Raw genomic sequence first — 19,268 nt, 5'->3', positions numbered from 1 at the left:
AGTATTGTATACGGCAAAATCGACGGTCCGATTTTTCGGTCACCTAGGCGCCTCGAAGAAACTACCTCCCGAAGGCTCGAAGCTTAGGTCAGTGCTCTGGCCTCGAGGATTCTCAGTAATCTACTTCGAGGTAGCGTAAACAACGGTCGGCCTCGAGGCAGGGTAAATCAGTGGCGTCGCTGGATCGGTGTGAGGTCCCCAAGGCACGTGACTAGAGCTGACAAAGCCTATTAGGCTAGTCCAAACCTGTACCATGACATCATATGGCTGTACCAGCCTTTTATCTTTGTAATAAATGCATTTGTACTATGTTAAGATACTCTCTCATATATAAAGGGGATCCTTGTCATTTTGTAGACATCTGATGCTCAATATTGAATATAAAAGAATATTCTCTCTGCTTTCTTACATATTCTCTTGCTCCCATTACACAATTTATTGCTTATCATTGGTCATAAAGAGCCACCGCCGTAGCTCTAATAATTGTTAATCCTCCCTCGATCGCTCCAAGCCGGTCACCTAACTCGACCTAGAGGCCCCGATCTCCAACCGTTTGGTTTGACTATTACATCGTTTTTAAGCTATAACCTTGCCTTCTAACCTTTTATTTAGCATCCATTGTCTAACAACTAGCATAAAAATAGATCACATATTTTTAGAACCACAAAATCAAATTTAATTATTATTACCATTTTCACGGTAAAAAGTTTGGCGTCCACAGTGGGGCTAAAAATAATAGTGATTATTTTCTTGCTGGTTTAACTACATAACGCAAGTTACTTTTCACACTTTTTCTTGTCCAAGATCTTTGATTTCAGGTCAAAATGTCTAGCTCAGTAAACAACAGTCTTGAGGACCATGGAGAGAATGGTGTGGATGTTCCAGGTGTTGGTGTACCACCATGAAACACTGAGAATGCACTAGAACCAATTCCCATGGACGCGGTCTCACGCGATTCCCAACACGTCGATATAAGCTCCCACACTAATAGGAGCGTGCACCAAGGAGGCCAACAAGAAGCTCAGAAAATCCCAACTAGGGAAGAACGGGAGGTTAGCCTTCACGTACAGGTACAACAGCTGGCTATTGCTCAGCTGCAAAGTCACCAGAAAACTCCCAGCACGGTAGCACCGGGGACGGCTCCCCCAGCCGAGCAGGTACCAGAGAGATCAAGCAATAATGGGTCGGTAGCCGACCCCGCCATCGTAAAGATGCTCGAGGACCTCGCAAAGAGGGTCGAGTCGGGCGAGAAGAAGATAGAAGCCAACGACAAGAAGGTAGAGACCTACAATTCCAGGGTCGATCAAATTCCGGGCGCACCCTCGATTCTGAAAGGTGTAGATTCGAAGAAGTTTGTGCAAAAGTCGTTCCCGCAGGAAGCGGCCCCAAAACCCATTCCAAAAAATTCAGACTGCCCGAGTTTCCGAAGTACAACGGAACCTTGGACCCCAACGAACACGTCATTGCTTACACTTGCGCAATGAAGGGCAACGACCTAAAGGACGACGAGATCGAGTCCGACCTACTGAAAAAATTAAAAGAAACGCTTTCTAAAGGGGCAATGATGTGGTATCACAACCTGACCCCAAACTCGATAGATTCATTTGCCATGCTAGCAGATTCTTTCATAAAGGCACATGCTGGTGCCATCAAAGTAGCAATAAGGAAATCCGACGTCTTCAAGATCAAGCAGAGGGTGAATGAGATACTGCGAGAGTTCGTATCTCGTTTTCAAATGGAACGAATGAAACCTTGGACCCCAATGAACACGTCATTGCTTACACTTGCGCAATGAAGGGCAACGACCTAAAGGACGACGAGATCGAGTCCGACCTATTGAAAAAATTAAAAGAAACGCTTTCTAAAGGGGCAATGATGTGGTATCACAACCTGACCCCAAACTCGATAGATTCATTTGCCATGCTAGCAGATTCTTTCATAAAGGCACATGCTGGTGCCATCAAAGTAGCAATAAGGAAATCCGACGTCTTCAAGATCAAGCAGAGGGTGAATGAGATACTGCGAGAGTTCGTATCTCGTTTTCAAATGGAACGAATGAAACCTTGGACCCCAATGAACACGTCCAGTGTAGGCCTTCACTCAAGTTTTGAACGAACGAAGCTCGGTGGCTTCGAAACAGCTGAAGCAGAATTTGGTTGAATACCCCGCCGTGACTTGGTCGGATGTCCACAACCGATACTAATCAAAGATCAGGGTTGAGGACGACCAATTAGGAGCCCCATCGGGCTCTGTATACCCAAGCAGGCTTCTGGCAAAAGAGCCAAAGCCAAATAAAGAAAGGTACCAGCCATACACCGAAGACAGGAGAGACGCCCTGAGGCGTAACATACCCCGGAATGATCGAAGAACGGACCGAGGGTAGAACCCTCGGGGACTCGTCAGCAAAGCTAGGTTCGATAGGCACACAGGGCCAATGGAGGCACCTCGCTTGTCAGAATACAACTTCAATGTCGATGTTTCAGACATCATATTTGCCATTAGCAAAATCAGAGACACTAGGTGGCCTAGGCCGGTACAATCAGATCCTTTGCAAAGAAATCATAACTTAGTGTGTGAATTTCACAACACGCACGGCCACAGGACCGAGGATTGCCACCAGCTCCGGGAAGAAGTAGCCCGACTATTCAGCAAAGGTCACCTCCGAGAATTCCTCAGCGACCGAGCCAAAAATCAGTTCCGGGAAAGAGAGGCAACCAAGAAGAACGAAACAAATAAGCCACAACATGTCATCCACATGATCTTGGGAGGCATCGATGCCCCACAAGAACCCATGATCAGAAGAACAAAAATATCCATCACTAGAGAAAAGCGAGCTCGGGGTTACATACCCGAGGATGCTCTCACATTCATCGATGAGGACATTGAGACCTTGTCTTAGCCTCACAAAGACGCACTGGTAATCTCTTCCCTTGTAAATACATTTTATATTAAACGTGTACTTGTAGATCCATGTAGCTCGACCAACATTATCAGGTCGAGGGTGGTGGCGCAACTCGGACTGCTTGACCATATCGTGCCTGCCTCTCAAGTCCTCAACTGATTCAACATGGAGAGCGAAACAACAAAAGGGAAAATCACCCTCCCAGTCAACGTGGTCGACACAACCCAAAATGCCAAATTCCATGTCATCGAAGAGACATGATATACAATGCCTTGCTCGGAAGGCCATGGATACACTGCATGAGAGCAGTACCATCAACCCTTCATCAAATGATGAAGTTCCCAACAAAGGACGGAATAAAAACAATGTACGGAGAACAACATGCAGTAAGGGAGATGTTCGTAGTACACGATGTGGCGCCGACACTAGTACCTCCACCTTCGAAGGAGCCAAAGGATAAGCAAACAGTAAAATAGAGTTAATAAGCTACACTCTCGGCTACCCCTGACTAAACAAAATAAAGGACCGTACCGAGTCCTCATAACAGGCGATTGAATCACAGCGAGATCCGAAGCGCCGTCAGCATTAAGGTATGTCCATCCCCTTTTTTAGTTACATTTTATACTAACCTGAATGCAGGTATCCGATCGAAACGGCCGAAGCGCTTCCCAACTCGAAGGCCTTAGGTTTCAAAAGCATGTATTTCACTCTTTTCCTTCAACTGGGTTTTTATCCCAAGAAGGGTTTTACTGGCAAGGTTTTTAACGAGGCAACATCTATATGCTACCTAAGGAAGACCCAAAAAGTATTCAAGGCTTCTTTTTCAATCAACCTCAAATACTGGGGGGCATCCCCCCGGAAGGTCACCTACTCGGAGAAGCCAAGATGCACTAAATGGGGTCTCGGAGAAGCCAAGATGCACTAAGTGGGGTCTCAATAGGAAAATAATGTACCGGGCCAAAAGGTCGAACGAACTGTGTCCGCATAGAACAACCGAGCCCGTAACAGCAAAAACGTGTATACTTGTACCAAGTAATCAAAAAACACTTTCTCCTTCATCAAAGTATTTCATGTTTCAAGGAAGCCCGGTACCTTTTTGCAAAAAATGGCCCCAGAGCCAAAAAACATCCCGAATACTCTAGGACTGGCGTCAATAACTCAAAGCTGTTTGACCCCCAGGTCAGAGCTTCAAACTCATAAGCCCTCAATGAGGTAACATCAAGATCACAAAATGGCTCCAAAGCCAAAAACGTCCCAAACACTCAGGGACGGGTATCAATAACTCAAGGACGCATGACCTCCGGTTCAGAAACCCCGAAATCATAAGCCCTCACTGAGGCAATACCAAGTTTACAAGCAATGGCTCCCTAGCCAACATGTGATGACCCAAAAGGTCATCACTCGTTTTGAAAGTAAATTCTTTGTTCTGAGGCCTTAAAAACCACTTTTTGTCTCACCTCGATTTGCATGCATAGTCCGAGCATGTTTTCAGAAAGCTTTTATGTGAAAAATAAGTAAAATAAGGAAATTGGCTCTTAAAATTGATAAAAGTTGACTTTGGTCAACATTCTTGGTAAACAGACCCGGGCCCATGATCCGATAGTCTCATAGGGTCCATAGTAAAATATGGGTCTTGGGCGTATGTCCGGAATCAAATTCTGAGGTCCTAAGCCCGAGAAATGAATTTTTGAAAGAAATTGTTTAACTGAAACTATAAGAGTTTTTGGAAATGTAAAGATGTTTGAAATTGATGGTATCAGGCCCGTATTTTGGTTCCAAAGCCCGGTACAGATCTTATATAATAATTAAGTTGAATCTGTGAAGTTTGGTAAGAATCAAAGTTCGTTTAGTATAAATCGGACATTTATTTTAGAAAATGGAATTTTTGATGTTCTTGAGTAATTTCATGAATTTGAGGTTTAATTCATAGTTGTTGATGTTATTTTGATGATTTGATCGAATGAGCAAGTCCATATGATTTTTTTGGACTTGCGTGCATGTTTGGTTTGGAGCCCTGTGGGCTCGGGTGAGTTTTGGATAGGCCGAAGAGTGAAACTGGACTTAAGAAAGATTGCAAGTATCTAGTATTTTTGCCCAGGCCTCTGATCTCGCAATTGCGAGATCAGGCTTCGCAATTGCGAAGTTCTCAGGCATGGGAGTTGTGACCCAGGTGTCACAAATGTGAACCAAGCCTGGGCAGGCCATGATCACAAATGCGACATTTTGGTTGCAAATACGAAAGGGGCAGGGTCGCAATTGCGACCATTTCTTCGCAATTGCGAAGACTGTAAAAATTCCCAAGGTTCGCAATTGCAAACCCCTGGTCGCAGATGCGAAGGTGACATGTTTCTTAAGGGTTCACAATTGCAAACCCCTGGTCGCAATTGCGACATCAGAGACCTGTTAAGTGGAATTTCAGATGGGATTTCATTCATTTTTACAACTTTTCAAACCCTAAAACATCTTTGGGCGGTTTTTCAAAGGCACCAACTCTTCCAAATCATTTATACAAGTGAATTGGTGGTGGAATCGAGGGGTAAAACGGTAGTTGAGGGTTGATTGTGTTCGTGGAATTGAGGTAAGTGTTTGGTCTAACCTTAGCTTGAGGGAATATGAGTCGTGGTCTTATTTGCTATGTGTTGATTGCTGAGTACGAAGTATAGGTGTGGTGACGAGTATCTATACGTCGGTGTCAAGCATGCACGTGAGTCTTATACTATGATTGATCTAATTCCATTTTGTACTGTCCATGCTTAATATGATGATTTCTAATGTTGAACAAGGCTTATGGAAGCATTCTTGGTAACTGAACATTGTAGAGCGGTGGCTCAAGTTGAGAATTGAGTTGTGAAGTAATTGTGGAAAAGAGAAGAGGTTTATGATATTGTCTCCCTTGCTGGGATGTTATTGCTTTTGATATTGTTTCCCTTGTCGGGCTGTTATTGCTCATGATATTGTTTCCCTTGCCGGGATATTATTGATATACTATTGTTCCCTTGCCGGGATTCTATCGTGATTTTATTGATTCCCTTGCCCAAATTGCTTTGTGATTGTTGCTTGGGTAAGGAAGAGTGTAAAAGCATGAAGGGTGATGCCGTAGGTGATATTTGTGAGTGAGTGTTAATGCATGAAGTGTGATGTCGTGCCGATACTGTAAATGCAAAAGCACGAAGGGTGATGCCGTGCCACAATATGAGTGATAATGCATAAAGGATAATGCCGTGCCATGATTATGTGAGGTAAAAGCACGAAGGGTGATGCCGTGCCGAGTTATTGATTTCCTTATTCTTGCTTATAGTTGAATTTTGGTGCTATGTATGCTCCTTTACTGAATTTCTGTTTGTACATGATATTCCCCCGAGCAGGTTTCCCCTTCCCATCTTTAACTACTAGTTTCTGTCATTATTACTTACTGTATATGGTATAACTGCACATGTTTATTTGGTAGTCTCGTCCTAGCCTCGTCAGTACTTCGCCGAGGTTAGGCTCGGCACTTAGCAGCACATGGGGTCAGTTGTGCTGATACTCCACTCTGCACTGCGTGCAGATCCCTGTGCTGGAGCTTTTGGACCACAGTGAGGTTGCTACCTTCAGTCCAGTGGCAGAGACCCGAGGTAGTCCTGCAGACGTCTGCAGGCCTTGGCATCCCTTTCCTATTTAGTTTATTTCTATTCTTTTCTATTTTAGAGACAGACATGTACTTTCTTGTTCAGACCCTATTTGTAGTCTTCTTAGATAGTTCGTGAGATTGTGACACCAGTTCTGGGTGGTTTATGTTTATGGATTCGTATCGGTATTAGTTTAAATTGTTATAGTTCATTCTTCCGCTTTATTAGTTCCGCTGTTTATAAAATGTTAGCTCACAATTGTTAAGGGATTAAAAATGAAAAGGGTAAAATAATTGGAATAATTGGCTTGCCAAGCTTTCACTAGTAGGCGCCATCACAATTCCCGAGGGTGAAAAATCTGGGTCGTGACAAGTTGGTATCAGAGCTCTAGGTTGCTTAGGTCTCACAATTCACGGACAAGCTTAATAGAGTCTGAGGGATTGGTACGAAGACGTCTGTATTTATCCCCAGAGGCTACAGAGTTAGTAAAAACTTCACATCTATTCTTTCCTGTCATGCTACTTGATTTCTAAATGCTAATTGAACTTCCACTCTATTCTTTCACAGATGGTGAGAACACGTACCACTTCATCAGTTGACCAGCAGCCCAAGCCCCCAGTAGCCGCTCTTGCGAAGGGAAGAGGCCTAGGCTGTGTTAGGGCCCGAGGCAGAGGCAGGGCTCAGCCTAGAGCTCGAGCAGTAGCACCAGCGGTGAAGCCTCAAGTAGAGTTTGACGATGAGGTTCCAGCCCAGACAGTTCTAGCAAGACCAGCTCAGGTCCTAGAGGGGTTCATCACCATCTCAGTACTTCAGGATGTTCTGGTCCGTATAGTGGGCCTTATGGAGAGTGTCGCCCAGGAAGGTTTGCTTCCTGTAGCACCAGCTGTCTCTCAGGTAGAAGGAGGAGCCCAGACTCCTACTACTCTCACCCTAGAGCAGATGACTCCCCAGTTTCAGACTCTAGTAGCTCAGCCAGTTGGGGCAATTCAACCTGGTATTGTGGCACAGACCGGTGAGGGGCCAGCTATGTCTGCTGATGCCTTGTGGAGGTTGGACAGGTTCACGAAGCTTTTCACTACTATCTTTGGTGGTACATCTTTTGAGGATCCCCAGGATTATTTGGACAGCTGTCATGAGGTTCTACGTAACATAGGAATAGTGGAGACCAATGGGGTTGACTTTGTTGCTTTTCGTCTTTCTGGATCCGCCAAGACTTGGTGGAGAAATTATTGTTTGGCTAGACCAGCTGGGTCACTGGCTTTGACTTGGGATAAGTTTTCTCAGCTATTTCTGGAGAAGTTTCTTCCTATCACTAAGAGGGAGAACTATCAGAGGCAGTTTGAGCGTCTCCAATAGGGTTCTATGACCATCACTCAATCGAGACCAGATTCATTGACTTGTACCATCATTCTCTTCTTATACTTCCCACTGAGAAAGAGAGAGAGAGTGAGGAGGTTCATTGAGGGACTCGTTCAGACTATTCGATTACAGATGGCTAAGGAGACAGGGAGCGAGATTTCTTTTCAGGATGTGGCCAATGTGGCCAGGAGAGTTGAGATGGTTCTATCACAGGGGAGTGGTCAGGGGTCTGACAAGAGGCCTCGTCATTCTGGCAGGTTTAGTGGTGCCTCGTTTGGAGGCAGGGATTCTTTTAGTAGGGGCCATCCTTCCAGGTCGTTTCATTTAGCACTATAGGCTTTCTCACAGTGCTCCAGGTGGCCATGGTTCTCATATGCAGTATTCTGATCAGTTGCCCTACAGTGCACCACCAGCTCCTATCAGTGCACCTCTGCTCCAGAGTTTTTAGGATGGTTATCCAGGCCATCAGGGTCAGCAGTCTCAGCAGCTGAAGTCTTGCTATACTTGCGGCGATACGCACATTGCTAGGTTTTTCCCTCGAGCCTCGAGCAGTTCTCAACACCAGGGTTCCTATTCCATGGTTCAGGCATCGAGTGTTCCACCGCCCGCTCAGCCAGCTAGAGGTGGAGGTAGAGGTGCTAGAGGTGGAGGTAGAGGTATTAGAGGTGGATGTTAGGCCGCTAGAGGTGGAAGCCGACCAGCAGGAGGCCATCCCAGAGATGTAGTTTAGAGTGGTAGTGCCTAGCCTCGATGTTATGCTCTTCCAGCCAGGCCTGAGGCTGAGGCCTCCGATGCAATTATCATAGGTACTATTCTGGATTGTAGTAGAGATGCTTCAGTTCTGTTTGATCTAGGGTCTATATACTCCTATGTGTCATCTTATTTTGCACCATATTTGGTCATGCCTAGTGATTCCTTGGGTGCTCCTGTATATGTGTCTACACCGGTGGGTGATTCTATTGTGGTAGATTGTGTCCATCGTTAATGTATAGTTGTGATTGGGGGTCTTAAGACCCGAGTAGATCTATTACTTTTGGACATGGTTGATTTTGATGTCATATTGGGGATGGACTGGTTATCACCTTACCACGCTATCTTGGACTGTCATGCCAAGACTGTGACCTTAGCTTTGCCGGGTTTACCTTGTTTAGAGTGGAGAGGGACTCCTGGTCATTCCACCCGTAGGTTTATCTCATATATGAAGGCTCGACGTATGGTTGATAAGGGATGTCTGGCCTATTTGGCGTATGTTCGTGATTCTAGTGCCGAGGTTCCTTCTATGGATTCTGTGCCTGTTGTTCGTGAGTTTCCTGAGTTATTTCCTTCAGACCTGCTGGGTATGCCACCCAACAGGGATATTGACTTCTGCATTGATTTGGCTCCGAGCACTCAACCCATTTCTATCCCACCATATCGTATGGCCCCGCCTGAGTTGAAATAATTGAAGGAGCAGTTGCAAGACTTGCTTGATAAGGGCTTTATTAGATCTAGTGTCTCGCCTTGGGGTGCGCCAGTGTTGTTTGTTAAGAAGAAGGATGGATCGATGAGGATGTGTATAGATTATTGGCAGTTGAACAAGGTCATTGTTTACCGTGAAAATGGTAACAACAATTAAATTTGTAAATGGGATTCTAAAAAAATGTGATCTATTCCCGAGCTAGTTTTTGGAGCAGTTGATGCTAAGAATGCTAAGTATAATGATGAAAAGCGATCTAAAACGAGGCAGTAATCAAACTAAAGGGGCCTATTGCCCGGATGCAATAGATGGTCGATGGGACCTCGGGGTCGGCATTAGTATCGATCTCGAACTATCGGGGGCGGTCAGGAATGGGATAACAGGCAGAGATCTTATCGAGCAAGGCTCTATGTTACCATTATTGAGCAAAGTAGTGAAGAACAAATAATAGAAGGATAAATGTTGAACTGGCCTCAGGCCAGTACGAACGAACAACTTAGAAGAAAAGAGAGAGATAGAGGGAGAGATATTATTGCACTTGTGGAGAAATAGAGCAACATCAGCCCGCTACAAAATGGTATGGGTCCCCTTATATAGGCGAGGGAACACGGTATGGTACATAATGCATTAAATGTAAAGATACGGGGATGGGACGGCTAGATGAGACACTAGAGCCTATTGATTCTAGCTGCTTGCCTCGGGAGTCCCCCATCTTCGTAACTCTTGCTGGGCCACGGATAGATCCCTTAACCTCGGAGCCACTGCAAGGACACAGATGATTCTCGATATAGGGAGCCCGATCATGATCCCACAACCTCGAGATGCTGTCATGACATTCCAAATATACCTTAATGGCGAGAAATGGATTCCCCTGACTTCATCGCATACAGATAGTCTCCGCATTTCCTAGAACGAAATAATAGGAAACGATATTGAATCGTCGTCTTGAGGTCATTATTGCCATGACGTCAACCATCTAAGAGCATTAATTGCCATGTCCCAGGGAACCGTGCAGGGCCACCGTCAAATGCGATAACTGAGAAACCAACGAACTGCCATAGGCTCGTCTCTTTTACTTCCCCAACGATTCCTATAAATGCTCCGGTTGCTAGATACTCCCCATCTTCACCCTTCCTTCAGGCCCGTAAATCAGAATTTTGCTATTTGATACCTTTACTTCTTTCCCTCTCTTCACAGAAATGTTTTACCATTTTTCATGGCCAGGACGTCGAGGACGGTCTGTCGATGAAATGATACTGCGTCATTGTCCTGATTTCTAAGGGGGAAAACAAATTGGTTCTTAATTTAGAGCAATGGACCCCTCTCGATATTGACACATTGAATGATTTCAACATCGAGACTCCTTCGTTTACACCGGGTCGATGTGAGCATGTATCTCGATATGTTAGCGTCGTGACCGATGCTGACAAAGTGAAGGAGGATTGTCGATGGAGCAAGGTAGTGGAGGTTGATATTCCTTACCCCAGCAACAACATTACCGACTTCAAGGCTGGCTTTCTTTACATATATACTTACCCATTCACCCCTGGGTCCTGATAAATCTGTCGAATCTCCTCCTTTGGAAATCAATCCGGTTATCCTTGACTTCTGTGCTCAATATCGGGTGACCCTCGGTCAGATATACCCAACTTTTTGGAGGATCGTGTTGATGCTCATGCACTTCATCGAAGGGGTTACAGGTGAGGTTTTTACCCTTAGCCATTTGATCAGATTGTATCACCCTCGGTTGTATCGAGGCCTAATCAAGCTTCGACAGCAGTCCAAAAAATCTTTCTTCACAAATGATGAGGGAAAAGACCGGGGATGGATGAGCAGGTTTATTCGAGTGAGGACCTCAGATATCATCCTAGCCCGGAGGATTCCTTTTCCAGAGCGATGGAACGATCGACGTAAGTGAACTTCCCTCTAGCCACTTCTCAATTAACCTTTTGTTTGTCACGATAACCCCTTTGTGCTCTCCCCAGCCGCTGCTTGGCATCCCGAGGTGGTCCCAAATTTGGCGGGATGGATCAGGCGTTTGGATGAAAGTTTCCCGTATAGTCTTCGGTCTTGGACCGTCATGGCTAAGGAGCGTTGGGTGGCTAAGAATCACGGTGAGGTTTCTTTACCGCTTGTGCTCCGCATTTTGTGTTCCCTTCCGAGCTCTAAGCAACAACATATCGTGTTTATTGTGTTGGTGCAGGCCTTGGCGAGAATATGCAGATGAGGCCACCCCGCGACGGTGAAGCAGAGGCCTTGGGGCCTGATATGAACAAGAAAAGGAAAGACAGGGCAGCCACTGCTCATCCTGATGGAACTGCTGCCCTAACCTTTGGGTTGAACCTTGATGTTGAGGGGGAGGACGATGATGTAAGTCCATTGAGGAGGAGAACGAGGTCGAGCGCGAGAGATGTACAGGCGCCCCAATCAGAGGCTGCAGAGTCTGGGATGGCTGGGTCCGGTAGGGCTAAGGAGCCGGGGGTCCTCGAAGAGGACGCTGATGTAGCTTCAAATCGTGCGGCCGGATTCGATGTAGTTTCTGCTAGCAGGACCATTGGTCCTGATGGGTCAGGGTTCGGGGCTTTCCAAGAACATGGGTCGCTATTTGGAGAAATCGGTGACCCGAACGATCTTATTTAGAACTTTCCAGTCTCATCAGGAGAGCTGAGGGATGCTGAAAGGATGATCAGTGCCACGGTTGGTACTCCTTTCAGAGGGGGAGGCTCATTGCTAACGTTTTTGATGGCGTAATCGACAGAGCTGATCTCGATGTCTCTGGTGCCGCCAAAAGGTGGAGGAGTCCCTACAGTAGGTAATAACTTTTCCTTGCACGTTTCTTTTCGCTCTCGGGCATTATTCATTATCTTCCTTAACTTTCTCGTTGCGCTGCAGTGTAAAGAGATGTATGATCATGCCATCCTTCATCTTCGTAGGGAACTTTCTTGCCACGAGAAGGAGCGTAATAAAATTGCTTCGAAACTACAAGACTCGGAGGCTCGTGGCACCTAGGAGATAAAGAGTTGGGGGAGCTTCAGGCCTCTTTGGAGGCGGCGCTTCGGGAGAAGGCTGCTCTTGCTGCTCAGGTATTCTGCCTTGCTCATACCTGCTCTTTTACTCCGTATCCACACATGTCCTGTATTCACATATTCACCGTCTTTCCTTTCATTGTAGGTCGAGCAGAGTAGCTCGTGGATTAGTCAATTGGAAGCGGAGGTCTCCGGGCTGAGGGAGCGGAGCGAGACTATGACCAGGGAATTGGCGACATCCCGTGGCCTTCTTTTGGATGCTCGTAGGGAGATTGCTACTTTGGCCGCAACTAAGTCTGAGGTCGAACGAGATGCTGCCGCTTATAAGGAGGATGCGGCCATATCGCGTGCAATGGTTCGTGACATATCCCTGGTGGCTGAGCAGAAATTGGTCTGAGCTGTCGAGCATGCCAAAGCGAAAGCGAAGAGGGAGGTCCTGGAAGAACTTGAGGCTAGAGGCTAGAGGCTTCGAGCTGTCTGCCGACCTGGAGGAGGCTCGCATGACGGAGGGAAGACTGGGGCTCTTGATTTCCCTCGATAGGGGTGAAGATGATAGCGGCGAGGAGTAGTCTCCGAGCCCTTTTTTTTTGTATGCCTTCTTTTTAGTTCCATGTGTTCGCCCTCCTAGGAGACGAATAGTAAAAGGCATTTTTCCTTTTTCTCAATATATGAAAGGAGCTTTTATTCTAGTAGTCCTTCTTATTGCTTTCCCCCTCTTATTTTTTTCTTCCAAGCATCGAGTATCGGCCTTTTGGAGCCTTTTCGTAGGACGGACTGGGGGCCCCGAGCCATGTTCCGAGGTTGAGTCGGTAGCTCCTCCGAACTAATATTTGCGACGTCGGGGATCTCCCAAGGTCCCTTGATTTTATGAGTTATGTGGGAGCCTGAGGTGATCCTACTAGTGCACTCCCCAAGGAGAAGGTGACGTTAACGCGGCCAGAATTAATTGGCCTTCTTGGGTAATTGAGTAGTTGTTTTCTGGACCCTATATATTTGTCTATCCGCCTTTCAAGCAGCGATTTTGCAATCTTTGATAAGCCTATCTCCTCTGCAGAGCCCGGAGCTTTGTGTGAGTCCTTCCACCTCTTTGCTCCAGGAAGTTTTACCTGGATCTTCCTCTTCTTCTTCTTATTTTGCTGTAGTCATGGCTGCTGTTTCGACACCTGATCCTCGAATGAAGGGGAGTCCTTCCCATGCTCCACCTTCGGTCGGCAAAAGTGGCTCACCCCAAATGCTGGGGGAACGAGGCCCGGGGTGTGCTGCTTCGAAAAGGGTCACCACATCGAGGAAGCCTCCCAATGTTCCGGGCCATCGGGAGCATGTGTCAAGGATTATTTCATCGGTAAGGGAGGAGAAACTTGGGGCAATCAGGAGAGAGTGCGGATGGGGGAAAGGTGTGATTCTACAAGTACCTCCCCCCGAGGAGAGCATCATGACGTATGTTGAGGGTTTCTTGAGCGTGTATACCCATGTTCTCGTAATGGGTTCCCCGAACTGGGTCGTGCATGATTTCTGTAGAAGGTATCAAGTAACGTTGGCGCAGGTTCATCCCTTTCTCTGGTGGATAGTGCAGTCGATGAGATATTTTGCTGATAAGGCCGGGATAGAGTTTACCATTAGTCATATCATAAGGTTGTACCGACCATTACATTACCGAGGCCTAGTTGCTCTTCAACATAGGTCCACTCGAGCTTCTACGATCGGCAGTGAGGAGGATGAGGATCGTGGATGGATAAGTCAGTTCGTTCGAGTCCGGACGACCGATATTATCCCCGGAGAATTCTTACTGTTTCCTGAGAAATGGAACTCCGCACATAAGCACTCTGTTCGAACTATCTTTCTCTTCATATGAGGTTGGCCCTCATAATGATGCCTTTCTGTCCTTTGTTTATAGTAACTCATTGGTTGCCCGGTGAGGTCGCTGATCTAGCCGAATGGTCTCATAGGCTGGCAGCTTGCTGGGCTCACGATAGGTGCCAGTGGCAAGATCTTTCAAAAGGGAGATGGAAGGCGAAGCATTATGGTAGGTGCATGGTGTCGCCCTTTTTTAGGGATGGTTTCCTTTTTGCTGATTTGCGCGATTACTCTATCGCAGGTGCCGGGAGTTTATTCGAGGCAAGACTGGGTTCCCCGAGGGAGGAGGAGAGATTACTGGTCCAGGAATCAAGGAGCGCTGGCAAAAGGAAAGGTGTTCCGTGGTGCAGGAAGGCTTGCGGTGAGGCGCCTTCTCCGCAGCGGTTGAGGGGAAGCGATTCGGTCGGCCGACAGCTTCCGGGATTGGTGCACCATTGGATGTTGCTTTGGCCCTCAGCGAGGGTCATCGTCTTGGCCTTGTGGTGGGTTTTCGGCTATGGTAGGGATTTTCTGGCCCCGTGCTCCTTTCTCTTCCCTTTACTCACCTGGCTTTTCTTCTTCAGGCTTTTGATAGGCTCAAAGCCGAGCTGCTTCGTTGTGAGGCCTCATTGTGGGAGGCTCGAGAAAAGGAAAAATCCCTCAAACTTCTCTATGCAGAAAAGGAAAATGATCTCATTTCTTTACGGCATGGGGCGGACCAAAGCCGTGCCCGGGAGGCCCTCGGAGAAACAGGTATTCTGCATTCCGCACTGGCCTGTATTCCCCCTTTTGTCTTGTCGTCTTTGATGTGTTGCCATTTTAGTTGAAGGACAAGGCAGATGAGCTGGGACAACTCTGGGGTGAGGTCGGCAAAGCCAACCGTGAATTCACTGAGCTGCAAGCGCGTGTTAGTTCCCATTCTGAGGCCAAAGAGAGGGCTCAGGCCGCGACATCCGTTCTTGAGGCGCAAATTCAGGCCGCTCGTGCGAATGATTCTGCTCGGGCGAAGATGATCGCGAGACTCTCATTCGAGCTATCAAGAGCAAAATTCGAGGTGGTGAACATCCGGGCCGAGGTTGTAATGAATAATAACAGGGCGAAGCAAAAAATGGCGGCTCATTCAAGGAGTGTTGCTGTCGCTAAGGCTGAGCTGAAGAAGGCCCTCGATCATGCAAACAATAGTAGGAAGTATGAGAGGTGCAGGTCCCGGAGGGAGACCCTCAAACAGATTCATACCAGAGGCGTCGATCTTTCGGAGGAGATCGGATAAGCCAAAGGAGAGGAGTTTGATTCCAAGTTTCTGATAGCCGATGATGAGCATGATGAGGAGGAGACCGCCAGACCGTAGCTTCCAGAAAAAAAGGGGGAACAAATATTCCCTGCCTTCTTTGTTGTGTATATATAACTTTCATTATACGATGCAAGCCGAGGTTGCGCTCGTTATCAATATGTAGTAATAAGAGGGGAAACCCTGCAACTTGTAACTTCTGTATTGCTGCTTGTTGGAGTTTCCATTGGGTCGATTCGATCCCGGATATGCCCTTAGGCTTGCATGCTTTGATTGTCTTCGGGTTCAGTCTCCGAGTTGGGATCCGACTCAAGCTTAATATACCTCGAGTTTTGCTTTTGTTCGGACTAACGATGATGGTTTTTATTTCCCTCCCTTAGGCGTTTGGTTGTTTCAATCAGCTTCGGGTCTAGTCTCCGAGTCATGTTGTGACTCAAGCTTTAATTGACCCCAAAGTATTTTCGGACTGGCGATAGTGGCCCTCATGTCGTGCCTTTAGGTATGTTGCAGTTTTTGGGTCCAGTCTCCGAGTCGTGTTGCGATTCAAGCTGTAATCGACCCTTAAATTTCATTGAGTTTCTGGCCGGCGACAGTGGCACTTATGCCGTGCCCTTAGGCATATTGCAATTTTGGGGTCCAGTCTCCGAGTCGCGTTGCGATTCGAGCTGTGTTGATACCCAATTTTTCCCTATGTATTTTATATACAAAATACTTTCAAAATAGCATATATATGCATACATAAGCATACCCAAGTGTTTTAGTATTTTTCCAATCTTTTGAAGAGTTTTTAAAATCAATTTACTATCCATTTTAGCAGTACAAAATCCATAATTATTCTCAAAATCATCAATTTTGGTGAATAATTTATTTTATTCCCATATTTATACCAAAATATAGTTAAGATAATTTTTGTACATTTTTACAATTTATTTGGTATTTAAAAGACTAAATTGCATATAATTGCAATTATAGCCTATTTTAAAATTAATAGCATTTCTATAATTGTAAAATTGGTTTCAATATTTTAAATCAATATTTATGCGTTATTAGTTTGGTCAGTAGTTTTAGTTTGTTTTTAAAGTCTTTTTCACTATTTTTACAAAATAAAAGAGGAAAATTGGCTATTTAACATTTAGCCTATTTCTATTTCAATTACAGCCTCATTTCCTTTCAATTTTAACCTCAATTTGACCCCAATTCCGCCCAAATTAAAACCAACCCAGTTTCAATCTGGATCCAACCCACGACCCAATTACAAACGACCCAACCCGTTCCCCACCTACCACTTAAATCTGGACCATTGATCACTCAAGATCAACGGCCAAGACTCGCCCTTCCATAATTAAACCTAAACGACTACCCTAATCTACCTCATTCTCACCTGACCCGCCTCCTTGAAACCCTTCGTTTCTCAAAACACTCTCAAGCTCTCTGAAACCCTAGTTATCTCCCACCTTATTCTACCATGTTTCCACCGGAATCCGTGACTTCTCAGGCTATAGATGGTTGGTACTCACCCCCCTCCACCATCAAACCATGGTTGTTCGAAGCTTCGAGGCCCGAATCCAATGTCTCTCTTCAGATCTTTCTCAGATCTATAGATTTATGGCTTCTCCGGCCATAATTCCGGCGTGTTCAAGCAATATGAGTCTTTTTGACTCAGGATCAGATTTTCTTCCAAGCCTTTCTCATTTCTAGGGTTTCTCTGAAACCCTAAGCTATTCGAGGTTTTCTATGGTTGTTTTCTTAGATCTATGCTATATCTGTGTTCTACTGGAATTTTAAAACGTTTTCCTAAATCTTCTCTTTCAAAATTTGTTTCTCTTCGATTTAGGGTTTCTGAAAAAAGTTTTAAAATGTTTTCTGACTCATCTTCTTCTTTTCTTTGTGTGAATCTGTCTATGCTACGTTTTTATGTTCTCTTTTCTACCTCGCATGTCCTTCTCCTGTGTTCTTAGGTTTGCCTTATTATGCATATTCTTCTACTGTGCTCCGTTCTTGTTTCTACTGGTTTCTTTATCATGCTTTCACACATTTATCTTATGTGTTTGTTTAACCCTGTGTTCCTTTACTGTAATTTCTACTAAGCTCTTAGTTCTTATTTGCCTTCTTCTGGACTTTGTTTGAGTTCTTTCTAAACATGTTTCATCTACTGTTTCCTTAAGTTTATGCTACCTCTTTGTCTTCTGAACTTGTTTAAGTTCCATGCTTTTCTTAAAACATGTTCTTTATGCTTCAAATCAGCTTTTTCACTATGTTTGTTTCGAACCTGCTATTTTACTTGTTTGTTTTCTCATGAGCCTCTGAAAGAGACCTCTGAGCCTGTTTCAGTTATTTGTCTTCTCGTCTCTGCATCTGATTCGAGTTGAAAACCCTAGGATTTGGGGTTTTGGAGAGTTTGATCTTATGTTTGGACTAGGGTTCTATTATGGAACCCTAGATTCTCTCGAACTAAGTCTGAGTCTATGTACTGAATTTGAGCCTCTTTGTTTGTTACTCTGAACCTTTCTATGCTAGATTCTTTCTAATTAGCATGACAGTTCTTTCTTGTTTGACATGTCTGTATGCTTTATATATGAGGAATTCTTCCTTCAAAAGAGGTTTTGCCAACTATCGATTGATTCCGAATTTCTTTTAATAGGGTTTGATTGATTGTTACTGATTTTCTTTAATTAAACCTTTGTTCACCTTTTCTGGTTGGATTCATTCATACCAAAACTCACTTTTGGATTTTTACTGGCTGATAATTGATTGCCTTTCCTTATTTGTACAAACTGTGTTGCTGTCAAACTCTTTCCTTAAATAGTTTCTATGTATTTGCCCTTCTTGTACTACTTTGGAAAAGATTTTAATCCAAAACTTTCCTTAATTTTCTTCTACCCATTTGAAATAAGAATCCCTTAACTAAAGGGAGATTCTGTGTGATTGATTGCAAACTATTCCCTTACCTTTTCTTACTTGTTTTCTGCACTATAAAAGGGGCATGAGCCTTCTGCACTTAGACACCTTGAACCTTCAGTTCAACACTTTGAATTCAATACTTTACACACACACCTCTCAATTTCAATACTCTACTCTCTTCTGAGATCTTTTGTACTGTTTGCTTGCAATTTGGTTTACAAGACTTCAACTTTCACTTATTTGTTTCCCTGAAACTGGTATGCCCTAATTTCGATTTCAGCACCATCCCTATGTGTTTATTTTACAGTTGCTACACTCCTGTCTACTTTGCTATTCATGTTATGTATTGAGTATGCTACTCTCTCTTTGCATCTGCTGTTTGTTATGAACTCCCTATACCCCCACTCCCTTCTATGTGTTTGAGTTAAGGTTCATGGACTGACAACATCCAAATTGCTGCTTAGGTCTGAACCTGATCCTCAATAGATCCCAACTCTCAAATGTGGCTAATAGGCTAGTCAGGGGTGTGCCATCACTCCTGAATGCTGGGCATGACCACTAGCCTGCCATGGCTCTCCCCAATTCCCCCTTGTGCACTTACACTTACTCTTAGATTCTAAGTTCTGCCCCCCTCTTATGAGCCTTGCTTTGGGATCTTGAGTTCCCTCTAAACTTGAACATTTGAGGCCTGACATTTCCACACCGCACTATGCTCTTAATTCTGCAATATATTTGGGTTGCAAGCACTGCCCGGAGTTCATTTGAGGCTCTTGATGAGCTTTGACACATCCCAAATAAGAGAAGGCTTTGGAAACCGGATCCTGGAAGTTGGTTCACCTCATATTGTTGGACCTTGAGTCTGAATTAGGCTCCTTCGTTGTAGCTTAATTTCTGA

The sequence above is a fragment of the Nicotiana tabacum genome, chromosome 18 (genome assembly GCF_000715075.1).
Source record: "Nicotiana tabacum cultivar K326 chromosome 18, ASM71507v2, whole genome shotgun sequence".
In the NCBI taxonomy this organism is placed as follows: Eukaryota; Viridiplantae; Streptophyta; class Magnoliopsida; order Solanales; family Solanaceae; genus Nicotiana; species Nicotiana tabacum.
This window is presented reverse-complemented; position numbering follows the sequence as displayed.